The sequence below is a fragment of the Choloepus didactylus genome, chromosome 3 (assembly GCF_015220235.1).
Source record: "Choloepus didactylus isolate mChoDid1 chromosome 3, mChoDid1.pri, whole genome shotgun sequence".
Taxonomy (NCBI): domain Eukaryota; kingdom Metazoa; phylum Chordata; class Mammalia; order Pilosa; family Megalonychidae; genus Choloepus; species Choloepus didactylus.
Window position 1 is genome coordinate 52,953,207 of NC_051309.1, and position 19,173 is coordinate 52,972,379.

At 37.7% G+C, this 19,173-nt stretch overlaps 1 protein-coding gene across 8 annotated transcripts in view; it reads right to left on the reverse strand.

The window, feature by feature from the left end:
• The window catches only part of FRYL (FRY like transcription coactivator), a 289,611-nt gene extending 270,831 nt beyond the window's left edge, over positions 1-18,780 (reverse strand). For all 8 annotated transcript variants that reach the window (XM_037829764.1, XM_037829770.1, XM_037829766.1 and 5 more), the window contains exon 1: positions 18,552-18,780. The gene's annotated coding sequence lies outside the window, so the exon portion shown is untranslated. The remainder of the gene's footprint in view (positions 1-18,551) is intronic.
• Positions 18,781-19,173: the final 393 nt, after the last annotated feature.

Genomic DNA, 19,173 nt, shown 5'->3' on the forward strand with positions numbered 1-19,173 from the left:
GGAATTAACACAATTACTAACCAAAACTGGCTTAGACAACATGGAATTTTTCTCAAATAACAATCAAGTCCAGAAGCAAGGTGATAAATTTGGCAGCCCAAGAAAGCAGAACTGCTAGATAGCCTCACTGTGACTTTTCGCTTTCTCCTCAGTGACCCAAGATGACTACAAGAATTCCAAGTGTCACATGAGCTCACATGACAACATCCAAAAGAAGGGGTGTTAACTCTTCATAAGTCAAGAGAACCAGACACCTAGAAGCTCCCTCAAGGGTCACCATGCCTAGACCAGCCACTGCAGGAAGAATGGAAGTAACAAAATTGACTTAGACTGAGCACCACAGACCATTTTGACTGGGGAGGAGCCCATGAAGCTCATGGGCACTAAGACCTGAACAAAATTGGGCTTCTATTAGCAAGGAAAGAGAGGAATCACTCTACTAGGTAGAGTGTGTCTATCAAAAAGGCCAAGGATATTGAATGGATCATTCACATGGATGTTAAAATCACCTGGAACAACAGAAATAAAATCAATTAAGAACAGAGATACAAAGTAATAAAGGGAGTCAGGTGATAAAACGAATGAGAGGCAAGGACCTCCCTCCATATTCTCCAGGAAAAAAGAGCTCTGATAAATGCTGTGAAATCTCACAACAGTCAAGAAAAGATTCTAAATGATTTGAGGAAGAAAATACAAGCATCAAGAATCTGACTAAAATCAGAACCACCAAATTACAGAAGACAGAGCAATGTCTCAAAAATTTCCAAAGTGAAATAATTTTGACCTATGCTTTTCTATCCAATCAATCAAGTAAGGAGGCAGAATAAAGATATTTTCAGACATAAAAGGACATTACTTGAAGGGGTCCTCTAGCAAAACAAGGATAAAAACCAGTAAAGTAGAAGATACGAAAACACAAGCAGCAGCAAAAATACTCCAAGAGTCAAATGAAAAAGAAATTTGAGTATGGAAGCTGTATAGCAGGACGAGACAATCATTTATCCTGTTAGAACAGAAAATGAGTGGGCTCCATAAAAGGAAGGCACGGATTCTATTCAAAAGACAGAATAAAACTAAGAAGCTGGCTTAATGACAGGAATGCATGTTTCTTTTCTTAGCAGAAAAAAGGTATATGCAACAAAAAACTCTAGGTGGCAGAATCCTGCTGGTGGTCTATCCAACAGCCTTTCCTCCTTTCTCCCTTGCTAAAGGAACCCAATATTATTTTCCATTTTTTTCAGCCATCAGGTGAGAAGCACATGATTAGGGAAGGCACCAAAACCCATGGGATGAATCACGACCAGTCTAAATTAGCCCTAGTAATCCCATTCTCCTTTTCCAGTGATTGGTTTAAGGATGTACATGTGACTCAGGGTAGACAAACAACATAAGGGAAAGTCTGCTAGAGAGCTTTTTAAAAGATTTCCCTCCACCTTAAAAGGGGGAAGATCTGATGCGGGAAATTTAAAGGACATTATTAGGCAATTGGTGAATTTGAATGTGGACTGTATATTAGGTAATAATGTCGTATCATGGCAGACAGAGGTGTACCACTCAGATCCAAAGGACTAGCTGACAGGTGTGAGGAGGGTGGTTAACTGAGAGCCTCCAGCTGTTAGCTTCAAGCTTTCAAGAGAGGGTCAAGCTATCCTATGGGCAGCTCACAGCCTACAAATGAGCAAGGCGGTGGTACAGACCAGGCAATTTCTGCCCAACAAGGAAATCCTCTAAGGGACAATCTTGGCTTCAGATCCCTTGTGGGAGCAGGCAGGGTGTCATTCATCAAAATCTGACAGCTCTACCTGCCCAATCCTACTTTCTCCTTTTACTTCTGCACATTCTTAATTTTGTCTTTGCATCTGCTTCCCAGAAAACTCAACCTGCAACAAATAACTGTTAAATTTCCTAAGCTGGATCATTTATCCTCTTCTTTGCTGATACACAGGGAAGTATTTAAGAGTCAGGGGTCATGATATCTGCAACACTGTGTCAAAAGAATCATCAAAAATTAAAATAATTATATAACTATATGTAGATATATATGTAGCTCTAGATATATATGAAAAGAGAGGAAAAAGCAAATATGGCAAAGTTTATAAGAGATGAATCTAGGTGAAAGTTAAACAAGAGTTCACATACTTTTTGATAAATTTTAAAGTTTCTCAAAAAATATGTTTAAAAGGGAGGAAGACCCAGAAGCAGCAGCACCCATCCCATGCCCTTCTTATTGCCTTTAAGCAGACAAGAGAGAACAAGATGCCTGGGGTTACTGCAGTTACTGGCAATAATAGTAAGTTCAAGGACAGATACCCGTAGTTGGATCTTCTGTTAATTGCAGCCAAAAAAAAAAAAACTAAAATGATTGGGAGAGGGAGGAGGCCACTGTTCAAGGAAGTCATTGTTCAGGTGTGAAACAATGGCATGGGGTCATGACACTACACATGTTGAGAAGGAAATGTAACCACAACTCACTACCCAGCTCTGCAATGAATATCTGCATTGTAATTACAAGATTTAAAATCAACCTAAGAACAAAACATCAAAGACTTCATTAAGCTACAGAACAGAATGTAAATGTTTTCAACCTTGTCAGTATGAAAGGCACCATCGCTAGAAGTTAGGAGATGGAATGGGCAAGGTCAAAGGGCCAAAGGAGAAGCTGAGAGAAGGGTAGGATTTCAATTTTGAATCCCATCATAAGACTAGAAACCTCCTCTGAACATATTCCAGTTCGCCAACTCATTTTTAAAGTTTTATTGACATATAATTCACATACTGTAAAATTCACCAATTACATTTTTAATCAGGCTATTTGTCTTTTTATTATCGAGTTGTAAGTGTTCTTTACATACTCTAGAAACAAGTTCCTTATCAGATATATTATTTACAAATATTTTCTCCCATTTTGTGGGTTGTTCCTTCACTTTCTTGATGATGTCTGGGAAGAATAAAAGTTTTTAATTTTGATGAAGTCCAGTTTTTCTATTTTTTCTTTTGTTTCACATACTTTTGCCATCATATCTAAGGAGGCATTGTTTAACCCAAAGTCATGAAGATTTACTCATTCTTTTCTTCTAAGAATTTTATAAATTTAGCTCTTACATTCAGGTCCACGATCCATTTTGAGTTAATTTTTGTGTATGGTATGAGGAAGCGGTACAAATTCATTCTTCTGCATGTGGATACCCAGTAGTCTCAGCACCACTGGCTGAAAAGACTACTCTTACCCCTGTTGAATTGTCTTGACACTCTTGTCAAAAAACACCAACCATAAATGTAGTGGCTTATTTCTAAACTCTCAATTCTACTCAAATGCACTATATGTATTACTCATTTTTTAGAATTTAAGGTAAAATTTACATAACACATAATCAACCATGTTTAAATGTACAGTTCAATGGCATTTAGTACATTCATAATGTTTTGCAACAATCACCACCTCTAGTTCCAAAACATTTTCATCCCCCAAATCCCACAGCATCCCCAAAAGGAAACCCGATACCTAATAAGCAGTCACTACCATCACCCCAGCTACTAGCCTTTCTGTCTCTTTGGATTTTCCTATTCTAGACATTTCATACAAATGGAATTATACAGTATGTAACTTTTTGTATCTGGTTTCTGTCACACAGCATAATGTTTCCAAGTTTCATACAGGTTGTAATATATATCAGAACTTCACTCCTTTTTATGTCTAAATAATATTCCTTTGTATTGCTAAATCATATTTTATCATTCATCAGTTGATGGGCATTTAGCTATTCTGATTAGTGCTGCTATAAACATGCAGGTACAAGTATTTGTTCGATTATTTTAAATTCTTTTGAGTATATACTTAGGCATGGAATTGCTGGGTGATATGGTAATTCCATGTGCAGCTTAAGGAACCATCACTGTTTTCCACAGCAGCTTCACCATTCCACATTTCCACCAGCAATGTACAAGAGTACCAATTTCTCCATATCCTCACCAACATTTGTTATTTTCCATTTTCTGAAATTTTAAAAATGTGATATATAGAACTCAACACAATATTCCAGGTGTAGTTTAGACAGTACAGAATAAAGTAAAACTAATACCCTCCCTCTTCTGAACCTCTTTCTCCTACTACCCCAGCCTATGATTCTATGGAAGGGCTTGTTAGTCATTTACATTTTATATCCATATTGAGTTTATTACAGTAATTAAAATATCTAAGCTGTTTGTATTCAACTACATCTCCTTCACTCCTACAATTACGCAGCTGGTTTTTGAACCCATATATAGCACTTCACATCAAGCTCCATTAAATTATGTTAGAATAAAAAATATTTTTTAAAAATTATCGTGTTAGCCTTGGCCCATCATTTCAATCAGAAATATTATTTTCAATAAGTTAATCCGGAAAATTTCATTTCATCCAAAAATTTGATAAACATGTTCTCATTCACATCATTATAAAAATATGGAAAATGATGTCATATCACTAGAAACTTCTCTCCAAGTTGTCATCAATTCATTATTCACTAACTTTTAGAGGTATGACTCAACCAACCACATACCCACCTAATCATATCGTCATCCAGCCCGTATTTCTCCCCCTTGCCAACATAGAGAAAAATTGCAAAATGTATGGCTGGCTGAAATCCAGTTATGCTGACCCTGACCCACAGTCTAATAATCCTATCTAAAAATAAGTTTGTCTAACATAATTGTCTTTAGTTAGCACATGTAATATTTTGCTTTAAAAATGTAATTATTACAGACAAAAAGCCCTGACCTCATGGAGCTTACATTCTAGCAAGGAAAGAAACAATAAGCAATAAATAAATTACATAGTATGTTAGAATGTGGTGTTATATAAATTAACTAGAGCTAGGAAAGTGTGATTGGGAATGCAGGAGAAGGTGGAATATAAAATTTTAAATGGGGTGGTCAGAGCAGGCATCACTGATTTTGAGTGAAGATAAAGGAGTAAAAAAAAAAGAAAAAGTAATTATAGTCAATGTTTTTAGTACATAAAACACAATGAACTCAGGTTAGACCATACTAGGTTTCAAAACATATTTTGAGATTTGTATAGAAACATTAAAATACAAAAAATATACATCATTCAAGGCAACAAAGGAAATAGAGATATCTCTTGGGTTATACTTAAGATTATCAAGTCAAATATGTCACGTCAACTTTCTGTAATTTAAGTTTATAATTTTTAAAAATTCTGTAAGAATCTTTCTTCAACCATAAAACAGGGAAAAAAAACTGTGTTTTTCCCCATGTGTTTATCAAAAAATACAATTAAACTAATAAAGTTTAAGTTGCATATATCTAAAAATGTACATTATTTTCATTAAAACCAATTTCTCTAATTGTTTTAAGAGCATAGTCTAGCTCAAATCTTTTACAAAGCCTTCAGAGGTGTTTCAGTCTAACTAAAATAACCTCTCTACTTTGTCCACAATACACACTGTCTCTGCCACTCACCTTGACACTCAGTCATCTGAAGGTTGCTAGTTAAGTATTTGATAATTTACTGTCTACAATAGAATGCTTCAGAGAAGAGACTCTGATTCTTTTGTAACTCCATTACAACCAACCAAGTGTTTATGAAACAGTAAGCACTCAAATACTTTTAATTTATACCACACATACAATTATTTAAAAATTAGAATTAAAGGTAAAATTATCTGATTACTATGAAGTCATTTTAGGACTTTCTGGTTCTTCAGGGTCATTGTACTGATAGCTAAAAGGGAAAGCAGGGTCAAGCAGAGATTTCCCAAAATAAGGTAGCTCTGTGCATATTTCAAGGCAGTGGGGGAAAAGGCAGAGAAGAGATGAAGGTAAAGGAAAATAAGGAAGGAATGGGATTCCGGGGCATAGGTGAAGAGAACATGAAGGACATCTCTTTCTCTGAAAGAGGAAAACTAAGAATAGAGATATAACTGAAGTTGACAAAGGTTGTACAAGGAGAGAAAGAGAAGTCTGATTTAGTGCCTAATGTGTATCAGTTTCCTATTGCTGCTGTAACAGACTACCAAACTTAGCGGCTTAAAACAAACAATTTTACTCTCTTACAGTTCTAGAGGTCAGAAGTCTGAAATGGGCCTCATTTGGCTAACATCAAAGTGTCAGCAGGGCTGCATTCCTTTCTGGAGGCCAAGCAGAGAATCCATTTTCTTGCCTCTTCCAGTTTATAGGGGCTGCCCACGTTCCTAGACTCATGCGCCCTTCCATTTTCAAAATCAGCAACAGCCAGTTGAGTCTTTCTCATGATGCCATCCATCCATCTCCCCAGTTCTGACTCTCCTGCTTCCCACTTCTGTTTTTACAGAGCTCTGTAATTACATTGGGCCCACCTGATAATCCAGGATATCTTCTCTATTTTAAGGTCAAATAATGAGCAACCTTAATTTCATCTGCTACCTTGATTCCCCCTTGCCATGTAACATGACAAAGTCACAGGTTTCAGGGATCGGGACACAGGCATCTTTGAAGGACATTATTCGGCCTACAACAAGCAGTATGTAACATGCTTCATTTACATCATTTTATTTACTCCCCACAACAACTCTCACTCATTTCACATATGGGGAATGAGGCTATCCAAGACAATTTTAGAGACTTTAAATAACATACTCCAAGTACCACTCAATAAATGTTTGTGGAACTGAATTCACAGAGCCAGGACTCAGACACCACAGCATCCATCAGCCTATGCCTATAGTTCTCACTACTCACTCTAGTACAGTGTGTTCTGTGTGTGTATTTGTTGTGCGGAGGGGGGTTGAAAATGTGCAAACAGTGAGGCTTTTCTTGCTTCCTACTTCAACCAAAAAAAACTCTCCTTTCATCCCTTTATCTGTGAGATCTCTAATTCTGTTGGAAGAATGAGTTTTTAAATCTCTATACCATGCTACATTCCATTTAGGTTTCGGTATACATGGTGGACTGAATTCTATACCCCAAAATAGACACATTCTTAATCTTAATCCACATTCCTGAAGATGTAAACCCATTGAAAAGATTATTTCAGTTAAGGGGTAACCCAACTAAATGAGGATGGGTCATTCTAGATTACTGGAGGCCTTATAAAGAGAACCAGGAATTCAAAGAAGCTATAAAGGAGAGGACATTGTCTTGTGATGGGGAGGCAGAAATACCAGCCAAGGAATGCCAAGGATTGCCAGGGAGAAAGCAATCCTTGCCAATATCTTGATTTTGGACTTCAAGCCTCAAAATCATGAGCCAGTAAATTCCTATTATTTAAGCCACCCATTGTGCGGTATTTTTCCTAACAGCCTAGCAAACTAAGACAGTGCATGAAAGAGATGGCATATCAAAAAACAAGGCAAAAATTACTCCAAAAGATAGTATGTGAAATGTGATTGTCCAAAACACTCATTCATGTGTCTCTGAAGCATCTCTTACCTATTTTAGATGAATTAAGAGTTTAAATTTGTAGATTCCTTTCTAAATTACATCTAAAATTTGTAAATTCCTATCTAAATAAGATTTAAACACATACATTACTTTTATAAATATTTCAAGCATTAAAGTAAATTCCCCAAAGTGTCATAAATCGGGTTAGAGATTATGAACATTTTAATGTGTCTCTCAGCATGTGTAGTCCAATCATTTTCCAAGACTCATCAACCTTGTGCGAATATATCCTTTAATTTTTAAATGATTATTGGGATGATATTAATTGACCTTCAGTGTCCCTTTTCATCTAATAATGAACTCTTATAGTGTTCCTTAGTACTTCCTTAAATACTTGCCTAATGATAAATTATTTTCTTTTTACACCCATGGAAAAGGGAGGTTTTGTGACTTATGGTAATTGTCTTGATTTAGTTTATACCTGCAGAGCAGCCATTTTTAATCTTTTCTGAATCGTGACCCCTCCTTGAGAATCTGATAAAAACTATGGACCTCTCAATAGAAAAATGCTCATGAATGCATTCTCAAAATTTTTCATGCAATTTATTTTTTGCATTTTAAATTGACTGCCATCACAAACTACAGAAAACTAGTCTTTACAAGGACTCTCTCTCGTATGCCAATTTTTGTTTTTGTGCAGAAATTGTTTGCTACATAGAGAAATAACATCCAAGACATACAATAAAACTAAAAACTTTAATTCTTTTCAACAAATAGATAGCAGTGAATACTAATGGCTGTATGGCCTCCCAAGACAAAAGCACAGTTCTAGGATAAAATCCTCACCCACAAATGGACAAATGTATTGAAAAACAGATTCATGCAGAGAGTTTAAATGTAATATTAATAAAGCAAAATACAAGCAAACAACAAGAAAATGGAGAGCTGACAACTTCCCTATTGCGAATACCAGCGCTTTATCAAAAAATCATAAGATTAAACGAAGTGCTAAAAAAAGAAAAGTGCTTTCTTGTGAGACTTGAATCTATAAAACTTTTAGAAGAAAACACAGAAGAGTTCATAGTACAATTCCCAAAAGAAAAAAATTGATAAATTAGGCTCCATCAAAATTTAAAATTCTTGTTCTATAAAAGACCCTGTTAAGAATATGAAAAGACAAGCTACAGACTGGGGAAAAAGTGGTTGCAAACCACATATGTGACAAAGAAATTGTATGTAGAATACATAAAGAACTCTCAAAGCTCAATAAAAAAAAAATCCAATTAGAAAATGGGTAAAAGAAACGCATAGACACTTCACCAAAGAGGACATATGAAGAGCAAATAAGACAGGAAAAGATTTTCAATATCAATAGCCATTAGAGAACGGCAAATTTAAACCACAAGGAGATATCACCAAACAACTATTAGAACAGCTAAAATGAAAACTAGTGATAATATTAAATTTTGGTGAGGATGTAGAGAAACTGGATCTTTTATACATTGCTGGTGGCAATGTACAATCACTCTGGAGAACAGTTTGGTTTGCAGTTTCTTACAGAACTTGACATACACTTACAATATGACCCAGCAATTGCACTCTTGGGCATTTATCCCAGAGAAATGAAAACTAATGTTCCCACAAAAACTTGTACACAAATGTTCACAGTAGCTATATTCATAACAGCCAAAAATTGGAAACAACTCAAATGTTCTTTAACAGGTGAATAGTTAAATAAACTCTGGTACACCCATACAATCAACAGTACTCAGGAATAAAAAAGAAATGAGCTATACTGATATACACAACAACTTGGATGGCTCTCTGGGGCATTACACTGATTGAAAAAGGTCAATCTCAAAAGGGTACATACTGTATGATTACATTTATGTAACATTTTTAAAATGAAAGAATTAGAGAAATGAAGAACAATTTAATGGTTCACAGTAAATTGGTTTAAGGAAGGTTAGAGGGGAAGATGGGGAAGACCTTGAGCTACATGAGAGAATTTCTTGGTGGGGATAGAACAATTTTCTGTATCAACTATGGTGGTGATTGCACAACTCTATACATGAAAATTTATCAAACTGCACAGAATTATACACACACACAAATTAGTTCATTAAAAATTGGTGAAATATGAATAAGGCTAGTTAACAGTATTGTACCAGTGTCAGTTTTCAAGGTTTTAATATTGCACTATAGTTTCTAATGCGACAACTGGGGAAAGCTGAAGGAAAGTTACACAGGGCTCCCTGTACCATTTCTCCAACTTTCTGTGAGTCTATAATTATTTCAAAATATAGAGTTTTTCAAAAATTGATATAATCAGATATGACAATTACATTTTTTCTTAAATTAATAATATTTTTAAGTAGGATCAAAAAATGGGAAAATAGATTTTCAATTGTTCTAAAATATTTCATCTCTATCTCCTTATTCTTTGTTAGTATCTTATAAATAAACATACATACATTGGAAATGCAAACTCAATTTTTTATACTGCTGGGGTGTATAAATTTTATTTTTTAAAAATTTTTGCAGACCTCTGTTAGAGAGTATACAAAAATCTAAGACACCAACATCCCTTAAAATTTTACTTGGGGAAGCAATACGTTAGAGCAGAAAAAACAATGGTCTGAGAAACAAAAGAAATCAGTTCTATTCAACATTTAAGCAAGTCACAATCTCATTCTCATCTATAAAAAGTAGAAGTTGTACTAGATCATTCCTAAAGACATTCTAGCTCTAAAACCTTAAAAGTCCATGAGTTCTACAGTAGGAAAAAGTGAAATAATAAAGAAGTATATTACTATAAGTCTAACCAGTATATACTAAAAGTATATGGCATTGCCAGGAATTAAATACAATACACAGACCAAGCTATCATCAACACAAACTTAGAAAAAGGTATATACAAAGATGATTTTTTACCTCAAAGAAAATAGAGTCCTCAAAGATCCAGTTTAAAAATAAATATTCAGGTAAGAGACATATGTGGCTACTTTACATGATACCTCATAGTTCTTTAAGATCTTTAATTTCTGCTCATGGAATTATATTAGATTCTATGCTGCATTCAATAATGGTCAGACACTTTAGGTTAAAGGTGATAACAAACAAACAATTTACCAGTGCATACAAGTATCCTTATGTATAAACTTAGGGTTTCTGGTGGTTCTTGCAAGAAGTGGAATATCAAGACATTCAAAAAAGAAGTTATTCCCCATCTTCTTGAGTTAGGCTTAACAAGACAGGATTTTAAGAGATTCATTATTTAGGGAAGAACATTCACAAGGTAATCACATCTCGCTTACACCACCATCTGCCATGCCAAAACATCCTCTAAACAAGTCCTCTAAACAGCAAAAACCAACCTAACAAGCTCCTAGCATTAAAGCTCCATGCACAGGAAGTTCTTTAGATCCTCACCCCATTTTTATCCACCAATCAGCAAATGCAGTAAATCAGATCTCTTCACATAGCACAATGAAAACATCAGAGTAGAAAGGGAAGGGAATTACTACAGGCAGGTGTAATGAATTAACAAAAGACAGCAATCAGCAAATCAGCCCCAAAATCAGATATGATTTAAAAAGAAACGTTTTCAGCAACAAAGGAACAAAACATGGTATGGTCCGCAGATTGTGGACTGAGGACACTGATGGCTGATGTTTCTTCTAAGATAGTTATATGTGCATTAATTCACACTAGAAACACAAATGAAACCACAAAACTAATATTTTTGACAAGTATTAGAGACAGTATAAGCCACCTTAAATTTCAAGATGGAGAATAAAGCTACAAACTGTACTTAAATTATCTTTCCAGCATTCTTTAGTATTGAAGCAAATTAAATCACCTCCAAAGGATACCATAAAAAGATACTATATACAACACCACCAAAAACAAGGAATTCAGAAAAAGTTAAAATATTACTTTGAAGTGGATGATTGCATGTTATGTGACTATAACTCAATAAAACTGAATTAAAAAAATTATTACATTGAAATCCATTCAGTCAATAAAACATACCTGTGAACATTTTGCAACATAAACTATGAGGCTGCCTTGCAGTAAGTGAACTAATATTCCTACTTCATTAATTCTCAGACACCTTTTTTAAAAAACCGCACACTTTAACCTCTGAAGTATGGATGCTCTGAAGTAGAAATGCATCTTACAATTGCTGTCACCCAACAGCCAGGATGTAGTTGCATGAAAACCTTCTGCTGACACTTCCTGGAAAGATCAGGAAAGCACCAGCATCACAGATCTCTGAGACGCCTGAAACTCAGAGCTAGAGCTCAGCAGATATGAATGTCGGTATTAGTGCATACAACAACAGTTAAAAAAAAAGCTGAAAAAGAGCCCAGACTTCAATTAGTGATATGAATAAAGCAGATCTGGTTAAGACTAGGGCAAACCGGGCCAAAGGGTAAAGGTCAAAACTGACTGTGTTTTAAAACTTCAACTTCCATATGAGACCAAGGAAAGAGATGTCTATTTGGCGCAGGATCTATATTTTCTAAACAGTATAACTCTACAGTCGGTTTGTTCAAACACCACAATTACATGGAACTTTGAATAGGAAGTGAGATACAGTAGGTTAGTATAGGTTAGAGTGAAATAGTGACACATCCCAAAGTAATTTGGGCAGAGAATAAAAAATATATTTACAGCCTCCCCCCCCACCCCCACCCCGAGGAGCTGGGGGAAGGTGCAGAAGTGTTGGACTTCCTCACCTGGACTGGTGTTGATGTTGTCACAAACACTGGGACTGGCGGTTTGATGTGCTGAGCCCTCAATCATGGGACTTGCCCTTATGAAGCTCGTTACTGCAAAGGAGAGGCTAAACTTGCATATAATTGTGCCTAAGAGCCTCCTCCTGGGTACCTCTTTGTTGCTCAGATGTGGCCCTCTCTCTCCCTAACTGAGCCACCTCGGCTGGTGAACTCACTACCCTCCCCTCCACGTGGGACCCGACTCCGAGGGGTGTAAATCTCCCTGGCAATGCAGGATATGACTCCCAGGGATGAATCTGGACCCCACATCGTAGAATTGAGAATATCTTCTTGACCAAAAGGGGGATGCAAAATGAGACAAAATAGTTTCAGTGGCTGAGAGATTTCAAATGGAGCCGAGAGGTCACTCTGGAGGACATTCTTACACACTATATAGATAACACCTCTTAGGTTTTAATGTATTGGAATAGCTAGAAATAAATACCTGAAACTACCAAACTCCAACCCAGTAGTCTGGACTCCTGAAGACGATTATATAACAATGTAGATTATAAGGGGTGACAGTGTGATTGAGAAAAACTTGTGGATCACACTCCCTTTATCTAGTGTACAGATGGATGAGTAGAAAAATGGGGATAAAACCTAAATGACAAATAGGGTGGGACGGTGGGAATGGTTTGGGTGTTCTTTTTTCACTTTTATTTTTTATTCTGATTCTTTCTGATGCAAGGAAAATGTTCAGAAATAGACTGTGGTGATGAATGCATAACTATATGATCGCACTGTGAATAGTCAATTGTATACCATGGATGATTGTATGGTATGTGAATATATTTCAATAAAACTGAATTAAAAAAAAAAAATCTATAAACCACAAAAAAAAAAAAAAAAGAAAAGAAAAGAAAGCACCAGCATCAAAGTATCTTAGGTTTGATCAAAACAGGTCATTCAAACTAACCTTGAAAAGACAAAGTCATAATCAGAAGCCTTTAAAATGACAAAAAAAAAGTTAATTACAGAAAACTGTAGAAAATAAACTGCACCTTTTACATTAAAATGCAGTACATATCTCAAAGGAATTTGTCAAAAAGGTGAAGAGGCAGTCAACTCAATGGGAAGAAATATTTGGAAACCATGTATCTGATAAAAGACTGATATCTTGCATACATAAAGAAATCCTGCAACTCAGTGACAATAGTACAAACAACCCAATTATAAAATGGGCAAAAGATATGAAAAGACATTTCTCTGAAGAAGAAATACAAACGACTAAAAACCACATGAAAAAATGCTCATCTTCACTAGCTATTAGGGAGACGCAAATTAAGACCACAATGAGATATCATCTCATACCAATTAGAATGGCTACCATTAAACAAACAGGTAACTACAAATGCTGGACAGGATGTGGGAAACTGGAAATTCTTATTCATTGCTGGTGGAACTGTATAATGGTACAACCACTGTGGAGGACAGTTTTGTGGTTCCTTAGAAAACTAGATATTGAGTTATCCTATGATTCAGCAATTTCACTTCTCTGTATATACCCAGAAGATCTGAAAGCAGTGACAAGAACAGATATTTGCACACCGATGTTCATAGTGGCATTATTCACAATTGCCAAGAGATGGAAACAATCTACATGTCCTTCAACAGATGACTGGATAAACAAAATATGGTAAATACACACGATGGAATACTACGCAGCAGTCAGAAGGGACCAGGTGGTGAAACATATGATAACATGAATGAACCCTGAAGACATAATGCTGGGTGAAATAAGCCAGACATAAAAAGAGAGACATTGTATGTTACCACTAATGTGAACTCTGTGAAAAATGTAAAATAAATATTTTATGTTATAGAATGTAGGGAACCTAGAGATAGACATCAACTAGTGAAGGGGGAACGATAATCTAATAAGAACAGATAAAATATGGATAGTAATCTTAATGATAACAGAATGTTCAGGAATGACTATGGTTGGTTAATTTTCTTGGGTATGGGAGGAACATGTTGGAAGCAATGTAGTTATTTTAGGTTGTTTTTCTTATTCCTTTGTGCTGTTTTGTTTGAATTTTTTTAAATTTTTTGATAAAGTATAAAAAAAAGCAGTACATTCAAAATACTCATCATATTGCTTAGCCCATAGCTAAGCACTAAATAAATGTTAATTACTATTATTATTTCTTGAGAAAATAAGTTCTAGTGTAGCAGATAAAAATATCTATGATCATGGGGTGATCAGGCAGTCAATAAGCACTTATTAAGTACCCACCATGTCACCAGCACTGTGTAGGCACAATACAAGTTCATCATGATCAACTTATAAAGCACTATTTTTTAAGTCAGTCCTATCTTAAGGTAAAAGAAGGAAAAAAACTAGAAAAATATACACCAAACCATTAGTAATAGTTACACTATGATAAGGACAGTGTTACAGGACACTAATTCCTACATTATACAGCTATTTCAGATCAATTTTTTACAATAAGCATGTGAAGCTTTGGTGATAAGGAAAAAAAATTTTCCCTTTAAACACACATACACACTTTTCCCAAATAAAACTAAATTTGAACTTCTTTATAGTTAACAGTTTTTACAGGACACTGGTGGGCTAATAAAACTTCAAGTACTTCAGGCAACAGTAACAAGGACAGGGCTCCAACTTTTGTTAATGGCTTTTACCAAAGTCCACAATCTGCTGAATGAGGGAAATACACACATAACCATAATACAAGTCAGACCATGGTTTGTACCATAAGAGAGTGTTACAAGAGCAAGAGGAAAGAGCAATCACTTCTGATTAGGAGAACTGAGGAAGAGCTTGCAAACAAGGTGACATGTGAGCCGGGCTAGGATGACGGATCCTTCTCCTGAAGTAACAACAGTTGAAATTCAGAGCCCATAAAGGTTTTTTGTAATAGATAAAAATAGTTCAAGTTAAATATAGATCCTGTACCAAATAGACATCTCTTCCCTTGGTCTGTGAATGACATTTTGAAGAGGAGCTACAGCTGAGAGGGACACTTTGAAGAAAGCACAGGAGCTGCAGATGAGAGACAGTTTGAAGATGGCCGTTGAAAGCAGACTCTTGCTCCAGAGAATCTGAGAGAGGACAAATATCCCAAGTGAAACTAAGAGTGACATTTTTGAGGAACTGCAGCCTAGAAGGAACGTCCTGGGAGAAAGCTGTTTTGAAATCAGAACTTTGGAGCAGACGCCAGCCACATGCCTTCCCAGCTAACAGAGGTTTTCTGGACACCATTGGCCATCCTCCAGGGAAGGTACCTGATTGCTGATGTGTTACCTTGGACACTTTATGGCCTTAAGACTGTAACAGTGTAACCAAATAAACCCCCTTTTATAAAAGCAAAAAAAAAAAAAAAAAAAAAAAAATAGTTCAAGTTGAGAGCATACACCCCACCCATTCCCCAAAAACTATTTTTATAATCTGCTAAAACCATGAAAACTTTCCCACCTAACCTGGCTTTCTTCTAGCATTTCAATATTCCTTAACCATTTTGGCATGAAACCTGTGTCACGGTTACTATGTACTTGCTACTGTGCTGAGATATGCACGGTCTTTTTCCTATGGATAATAATTTTGCATTTTCCCATTAAACTGTATACCTCTGAGAGCAATGACGTCATCCACTTCTACTATATCTTCCAACAATACTCCTTAAATAAATGGGTACTCAAAAGATGGTATTGACAGATTAAACTTAATTCTAATAATTGTGACATAAGCAATCACCAAAATGTGAAAAGATGTTAGTGGAAGAAATATTATAAACAATTAAATCACAATTTTATACACAGAACAAAGAGCATCTAGATTAATATATTTTCCCCCAGACACTGAACCAATTCCTGTTCTATGGTGTAACTTACTCAGAGAGGTATTTATTTAAAAGAATAATAAGTATCTCAAGCAACCTTTTTGTGTCACAAATATAAAACCTGAGACAACACATTTATTGGGTACAAGAAAGGTACTAGGTGACAAGTTAATCTGGAGAGAAATGAAGGACAGTCAGTTCTCAAGGTTCTCGTGGGACGGTTCACAACCCAAGAAATGTCTTGGCAATGTACATAACATTTAAAAAAAAAAAAATGTGTTTAAAACAATGTGAAAAGCACAGAGGAAAAAACAAAAACAAAACAAACAAAAAAACTGTTTTCCAGGAAATACAGTCCAGATATTTCAAAGATAATTCCCCCCAAATGTTTTCTTTAATACTATTATATGTACTGTTTTAAAGCTTCATTAATTTTCTACTCTACTGTTTAAATAAGCTGGTGAATAAGTAAACAAAGATCAACAGTTGTAAACTTGTTTTCAACTTCTACTTTGTAAGTGCTGGATAGGAAGATTATGCTTGGGAGCTCACCCGACATCCTTACCACAAAAAAAGGATTTAAAAAAAGGGAACATTAGATGTAACAATGCAAGATACCATCAAGATTACTACAAAAGGTCATGTTTTTGTATATCTGCATTTCCTGAATTCTGTGAGACTAAAATATATTTCAAAAATTTATCTGAAATGGGCTTTCAGTTTCCTTAGTTTTGCCTTTGTTATCGCTAAGCCTACGAATTTATATTACGATAATGTTCCACACCACTCTGAAAGTTACTAGACCGTGAGTCAATCAATGAACACTTTGTGAATGTTAGTATTGCTTTAAAAAAAAAAAACCACTGGACAGGTGTCCAACAAAATTCACTCTTCTAGAGAAGTAATTGTACAAAATAACTCAGAAAAGAGGTAAAATCAGGATGGAATGCTGCTTTTGATAATGAGTAGCAAACAAAAGACTACAGAAATTACATTCATTGCTACTTTGTTTACAGGATTGTATCTTGTACATGCAAGTACTGTACAAAGTATTGCACAAGAAGAAACTGTCAAAAATGAATGATTACAAAAACATTCCTTTTCTTAATAAGGTCTCTAACAAAGTGCTGTGGTATTCTAAATATGACTTCTTTAGCAAGTACTGACAGGTATGGTACAGCATAAAGCTCAAGACAAAAAACCTCATACTTGTTTTATCAACAGTAAAAGTTGCAATTACTAATTATAATGCCTAGGAGTTCAGAAGCAAAAATCAACTTTACAGAAGATACCTGCTAGACAGAACATCATTTTACAAAGTCAATTTTATTTCCATCAAAAGTCTTTTTTTTTTTTTCCTAATCCTACTGAGCCTAGCAACCTGTTTCTTTTTTAATCCTGCCCTTCAAGGAGAACCTCCGCAGTGAATCCAGGTAATACTTTTCATAGTTCAAAGGTTAAGTAAGACAAATACGGCCCTACCTAGAGCTCCTGTTCCCCACTAGCCCCACCCCCTTTTTTCTTTTCATATTTTCCTATCCTGGAAGAGGTTAATGCTTCCATATAATTGCAAATCCACAGAGACGCGATTTTAGGGGACGAGAAATTAAACTGGGATGGTAGGGCAGACCAACATCAACCAGGAACCACTGCGCCCTAAAATGAGTCCCTCCAGAACGCAGGAAAAGAGGCTACACCCCAAGAACCTGCTTCCCGGAAGCAACAACTTCCATCAAATGGCAGAGAAAAGTTGCAAGGCAGAGCTCAGCGCCTAGACATCCTGCGGCGGTGCTGACAACAAGAGCAGCCAAGACACTTTACAGAACGGTCAGGCCCGCGGGCGGTGGCTACGGCGTCTGTCGGGCCAACCCCGATTCGGTAAGGCTCGGGTCTGGGGGTGCGCGGCCGGACCCGGAGCGACGCGGATACAGCGTTCTCGTCTGCACCCCTCCCTAAGGCCGCGAACAGTGGGCGGAGACGAGAGCAAAGGAAAGGGGGGACAATGCCGGACCGGCCACCTCCGCGCGCTCCACCGGCCCCTACCCTCCTGGCTACCGGCCACCGCGCTAAATTTGCTCCTCAGCCCTTCTCTCCCGGTCCCGACATAGAAGCCGTGGCCGCCAACTTCCCTTGGTCCCTCCACCGCCGCCTTCCTTGGGAGGGGCGACTCCTGGGAATCCGCGAGAAGGCGGAGCGCGCAAGGAAAGCAGCGAGCAGGAGACGGCGGGAGCGGGAGGGGAGCGTGGTGCGCGAGAGGCGGGCGCGCGACGAAAAGGGGGCGCGCGACGAAAAGGAAGCGCGCGAGGGGCGCAGGGCGCGCGGCGCTCCCGGCGAACCCGCCGCGGCTCCCGTGGGTTTTCGGTTGAGGAGGGGGCTGCGCCGCGGTTTGGTGTCCGTTATGAGTCTCGGTCCTTGGCAGCACAGCCTGCCAGCCATCCTAGCCCGCCTCCTTCTCGGTTCCAGAAGAAGGGCAGCCACCCGAGGGCCGGCGACCTCGACCCCAGTAGGGGCTGTGGACGCCGGCTGGCGGGCATCCCAGCGCCTGCCCCCGGGCTGGAACAGAAAGTGAAATGAAGCGCCTTTCCCAGGCAACACCTACCGGTCCCCAGTCCAAGTGCAGCAGCCTCGCTCCTCAGGCGCCGCCAGTCCCCGCCCTTGGGCCCCCCACGCTCCGATCTCTTGACAAAGGCGCGTCCCCTTTAAGGAATAATCCGATTGGAACAATTTGTGGTTAAACCTCCCTCTGGCTCAGATTTTAGCCGGATTTCTCTGTTTCTCTCTCTCTCTCTGTCTCTCTCTCCCAGAGCCCGACGGCCGCCCGGCGGTGCTGCGATCTCTTCCCACCTCTTCCCCGCCCCGCCCACCCCCTCGCCTTCCTGATTGGCAGGAAACACTACAACAGGAACAGCAATCCTTGTTCTCGACTGGCCAGTCTATCCGCCACTCAGAATTACCCCCACCCCCACCCCTCTCCTTTTCCCGGGTTGGTCTTACCTCTAATCATTCTCTGGCCTCTCCTCCGTCGTTGGTTTGAAGAACTGGCAGTCAAGGCTCACCCTCCCGCCTCCGGAAAGCGAACTTTATTTTTATTGGTAAAAGGACATCTTCCTGTGCACCTGATTGGGCGAGGAAGAAGCTAGTCTGCACGCCCCTTATCCTTTACCGCTCTCCCTTTACGGGTTTGAGAAATACAGATGCGAAGTCCTCCCTACTTTGCCTTC